Source organism: Anser anser (genome assembly GCF_964211835.1).
Source record: "Anser anser genome assembly, chromosome: 15".
In the NCBI taxonomy this organism is placed as follows: domain Eukaryota; kingdom Metazoa; phylum Chordata; class Aves; order Anseriformes; family Anatidae; genus Anser; species Anser anser.
This window is the reverse complement of record NC_139736.1, coordinates 4,814,983-4,820,982: the sequence shown is the minus strand read 5'-3', so window position 1 is coordinate 4,820,982 and position 6,000 is coordinate 4,814,983.

Sequence of the window (6,000 nt, the reverse complement as noted above, 5' to 3'; positions counted from 1 at the left end):
ATGGATGCACATCTGAAAAGTGTGCTGTGAGACGTCACTAAATGAGTCTCTCAGGGCTTCAGCGTGAAGAAGAAAAATCTTGATTCTTCACCTCATTCACCTGGCTCCCTTCACTTAACACATGTTGTGCATTCTGCCCACATCATTTTCCACTACACGGTGCAGCTGGCGACTTTTCTCTTTCCATTTTTACACAAATATTTTCAAGATGTGCAAAAACATTGGCACTTAGAGTTAAGTGTTTGCCATCTGAAAGAGATTGCCACTGCAAACATGTATGCATGCATCCACATATATCTGATATTCATTCTTTACTTTGCAGATGGGCATCAAACACAGAAGCTTTCAAAATGTTAATTCATTGGGCTGTTATTCTTGTTTGTCTCTACACCATGTTTATTCATTGCTTCCCGAATGAGGGGATCCCAAAGCTTCTTTATTCCTCTGCAGCTACCAGGTAGACATTAGCACAAAAAGCAGGTCCCTGTCAACAACCAAAAAAAAGACCCAAATGAACAGCAAGTGCAATAAATTACAGCCATTGGCTTGATTTCATTCAAAGTTTTTATCCAAACAATCCTTTTTAGCCTGTGAATATTCATGTTCTTCAGACAATATGAAAGGACAAACACTCGCATGCACACCAGAATGTGGCTGTTGGCTAACCGAGGAATTATTAGTCTTCAGAAGTGGAGAAGGAAGGGACTCGGCCATGTTAAAGAAGTGATAGCAAATGATGCAAAACCTGGGCGGCAGGAATGCGGAGAAGAGCTGGCAGGAGCTAACCAGATGAGTGATCAGCATTTTATTCAGACAGTGTTTCAGCGTCCACCCAGAGGAGATTAAGTATCCTGTCCTCTCAGTGCAGAGACGGAGAAATAAATCAGGCTTTACCACAAGTGGGGTGGCAGGGAGTTAATTAGGAAAGGAAAAATATATTTCAGTTTGCAAAGGGATAAAAAATGAGCAAACGAAGGATCTAAAATACGCTGAGAACATATTGGAACACACTTGGGAAACCGTGCCTGAGAATCCTGCTGGGGGAGCCTGCAGCCACAAGGGACTGCACACAACAGGTGATTCAGCTGCAAGCTGCAAACCAGGAGCCAAATGCTGTTGCTCTGAATTGTCATGTGAAAGCAGACGTTTCCCTTATCCTGTCTCATGTCAGAGTCTCTCTGACAACAAAGCGTAAAAAATGGCAAGATTGCATAAAGAAATAAAAGGACCTTCAGTTTCCACGGGAAGTAGTTTTTAAAAAGACATAACCCTCTTTGAAGTCAACAAGAATTGCTTGACACCTCTTGTAATTTGCCTCTTAGGGTTTGTGCAAAACTAGGATATGACAGATTTTGTTATTAAAACAAACAAGAAAATTAGTAGAAGCCACAAGAAGCAGAACAGTGGCAAAGCTATCATATTGCCTTACACTCAGTGGTTTCCATTACTGATTTAACAGCAAAGCTCAATTAAATGAGTACGACATACTGGCACATGGCAGCTTTGGACTTGTTCTTTGTTGTAGGACCACCTGCATATGGATAATTAAAGCAGGAAAACCTCTCAAAGGCAATACACCATTTTTATTTTATTTTTTATATATTTTTTTTTGTTCCAAACTGATGTTAAATGTGTCTCTGCAGTCCTGGAGAAGATCAATTCCAAACTGAGAGTCACGAGCCAGGTGAGCTGCATGACAGCACCACCTCTCTACAAGAGGCAGGGGCTTCTGCTTTCCACCAGGTTTAAAACCCCGGGTACAGGCGGCTTTGGGGCTATGTCGCCTTGCAGCAGGCAAGTTGTCAGCTGATGGGTGACGTCTTACCTCCGGGGTAAACGGCACACACAGGTCCTGCTGCGTGCCGTTCCAGATCTGCTGACGGACCCTTTTTGCCAAGAATGCCGTAGGCTGCAGAACACTGCCCGAGAGGAAGGGCTCATGTGTGAACGGGTGCATGAACATGGCCTCTGGCTGAAAGATTTAATTAATGTTAATGGTGACTTTGTGCCACCAGTGGATATCAACATTGAGTGAATATCAACATTCCTCGTTTTGAGTAAAAGCTGGGAGTGATATTTCAACATTATGCTCAGCTAGCCTCGCATATTCAGATAGCATCAGATGATGAAAGAGCACAGTCTGTGGTCAATCACCATTCCAGTAATTTAGGAGAGTGCAGAAGAAGGAACGCTGGCTTTCGACTGTCTCCATGTTTGTTATTTATATACCATGTCATTCTGATCTTGTTGCTCGCTTGTAGCTTTGGGCTGACAGTTCCCTGATTCCAAAGGCAATTCAGGCCCTGACATAAAGCAGAAGAACAATGCACCGTTCCTGTAAAACAACAGTGCTCCCCCCTGCTGCTGTCAGAATGCAGGGATTAGATGCAGAATAATGCAGTCCCTGATCAAACCTGCAGCTGTAATTCAACCTCTGGACAGTGCTGATGCCATAAATTTGTGAAGAAAGTGCAGCTCAAGCGATTTGTGAACAAGAGCTGGTGAGTCCAACTGAATTACAGTTGTGGGAGCAGCCGGGATCCCCCTGCACCGAATCATTACTAATGAGAGGCAGAGAATGATTACTTGCGATTTTAATGAAATTGAATTTTAATTTATAACCTTGGCTAGAAGAGAAGGAGGAGGGAACACACAATTGAATATTTGTGGGTGACAGGGAAAAGCACAACCTGAAACCCAAAGTAAACAGGAGGAGAATGCATTCTCCTGAAGAGACAAGATATTTTATCTTCAAAAATATATTCATATTTTAGCAAACGGTTGTGATACAGTGAGCATTGAAGAAAACTATTCTATGTCACAGTTCAGATGATGAAAGAGCTCAGAAAGAAAATGCACAAACATGTTTTCTCCAATCCATTTACGATGCTCAGAAGATGGTGAAGTGTTTAGCTGATTCTGAAGCCATCACAGCCCATTGTTTTGGCATGAAATCAGCAGAACGGTAACTACAAGCACTGCTAACATATTATAATCAAATAATCACATAGAACCCTTTCTGAGCAGGTCTTCCAATTTCAGCACTGAGTGCTTATTCACTACTAGAAGGAAAAGCATAATTAACAATAAATACTGGTTTAAATGTAATGCTTCTTGCTGTTTCCCTTACTGAGGTATCACTATTTTAATATCTATTTTGATGTTGCACAGTTTCAACGGGGAACACAGTAAGGCATAGGGAGGTTAAGAAAAGTGCTTTATGAAGTTCATCTCAGATTTGGAAATGTGAAGAACGAGGTCAAAAAGGAAGAACTTGAGTAAGGAACACAAACTAGATGAGTAAGGGAGCACTTGTGGCTCACAACACAGGCCGAACAAGTTTTGCAGCTCATAATATGAATCTGCAATTCAGGGATGGTTCAAAAGATGTGGGATGTATGGTGGAAGGTATGAGATTTGGGGCTTGCACACAAATCAGGCAGAGTACTGGAGAGGTGCTGAAAAATGCTCAGGCTTTGACTTTACATTTATTTTACAGAAGGTAAATCAATATCTCCTCACCCCAATGCACTTGTATCGTATGGCTTTCTGTTATGGGGTGACCAGGGCTTGAATATGTCTCTTCTGAACTGAAAACAGCTTGATCCAAAGAGATTTTTCTACACGACGTCTAAAACATTGTTTTACCTCATGCCGCAGGGTGACGGGGCTCAACCCAGTATTTTATTGTACAACTGTGGAATCAGCAGTCAGAAACTACTAATATTCAAGCAGCAAAACATGCAAATTGAGTGAGAATTTGCAATATTAAACTATTTTGTTAAAACAAAGAGTATTAAAATGAGATGTGGTGTACCACAGGGGTTGTTCAAAGAAACTGTGTGTTCTACTGGAAGAACCGTTATAAAATAGGTGGCTACTGATGAGTGTTCATGTTCTCCTCATGTGCGTCACAGGATTATTTCATGTAAAAGTGTATTCTCATGCACACTCATGTACAGTCACATGGCCTAACTGATTTTGGAAACCCAAGCTGTATCACTTCACCACTGGAGGGAGACACGCTTCTTTTGAAAAGCTGTAAAACTTCTTCCATAAATGCACTTCAGTAAGAAAGGGTGAAAAAATAATCTTGAGAAATACAGCTGCTGAATTTGATCCAGGCTGGACACAGTAAATCACAGATTCTAATAACAATAAAAATACAGCATGAAGGAAATAGTGCCAGATTAACAAACATACTTAGTGTTTCCTCTCTGATCAATACTGCTCAAGTGAATCTTATTGAGGTGCCTGAACTTAGTCCAGGTTAAATCCACCACCAGTATCTGTATATTCGCCTCCCTTCTTCCTCTCCCCTCCCATCACTCACAAGCTGTGCTTGCAGAAACCCATTTGCAATGCTAAAGTCTCAGGCTGATATTTCCTAACCCTTTATCTGACTGTGACCTTAAATGTGACCAAAAATGTTCCAGTAGATGACATTATTTTAGTTTTCATTTAACCTCTAGTTGCCTAGTGGCCCATTTTACAATCATTCAATTACCCCCACTACTGCTCAAAAAAAAAAAAAAAGAAAAATAAGAAAGAAAATAATTATTTGATGCAGCTCAAGGTCACCAACTGTAGGAGGATAGTAAACCATCATACAAGCTCAAAGTCACACAGCTCAGATGCCGTTGGACAAATGACAAGTGTATGTGTGTACTTCAGGGAGGGGGCCAGGGCACTCTAGCTCAGCATCTTCTGCTCTAAGAACCAAAAGCTTCTGCTGGTAGAACAAAAGAAGCCATTCTGCTAGTTGAGCTAGGAGGAAAAAACACCTACTTGACGGTGTGTGGCATGCTCCCAAAGAGCATAATGTTGCACATCTGTATAGACATGTGCTGTTCTGTGGTACACGTGTACACAGACGTTCTTGCACGCACACACACACAGACACTCACACATTCTGCTTAAGTTATAAAACAGCACCTCAGCAAGATAAAGCACATGATAAGAAAGAAATTCCTGTCTGAGGGACTCTCACATTTCCAGTAAGAGTGAAGAGCCCACGGAAACTTTCAGCTCAGCTGACTATTCGTGGTTTCTGTTTTAAACTTTATTAATGACACATGCTACCACCTGCTAGCTTCCTCCTCCCTCCTAAACTAGGCTAATTGTAAAACAATTTGTACAAAACAAAGCTATTTTTTTTTCTTACATATTCTCATCACCTCCCCACACAACTGTATCTCACACCTACAGATGCAGCCAACCATGGATTTCCTGTTGTACTCATTGAATAGGGCAATTTCAGAATAAATATAGTTCAAACGCTTATAAATCTCTAGCGTGAAATCCTAGCTGTGCTGAAAATAGGAGCTTTACCACAGAATTTGATAGTTTTTTTCTGGCAAAGTTTTAAGTTGGTTTTGGTTCTCTGTGAGCCTCATTTATGGAAAGGAAACAACGAATGAATCTTACTGCACCTGCCATCCTTTGTCTTCTTGTTGACTCAAGCATCATCTTCCATAAACCACCAAATACCTTCTGACAGTAATCCTTTGGTCTTCTCTGATGTTTTAGATATGCTGGCTGAAGTTTGCCAGATCCAGCTTGAGAAGTGATCTAAGATATTAGAAAATAGCTAGGAAGAAGCAGGAAAAAAAAAAAAAGCATCATCATCACCATCATCTCCATTATTTTTACTGCAAGACAAAACCTCATCCTGAAACCACCAGAACATCCTATCCCAAGTGTAGAATGCATACACATATTCTGCATACTCTCAAATTATACCTTGTGGCTGTTTTAGCTATAGCTGTGGTTCTGGTCAATGCTGAGAATTTGTAAAATACCATCTTGGCAATCTAATTTTCAGACGTGCTCGGTATCCATGATTCGCATGGATTTCCCTAGGACTCCACATGCAGGACTTCACACGCTGGTGGAGTCTAATTATCACAAAACCTCTATATGCTGTTTTATAGCAGAGAAGGTCATGGCTTAGTTGCTGGAAGAACCCACTGTTCTGACTATCATAATAGAAATAGCAAG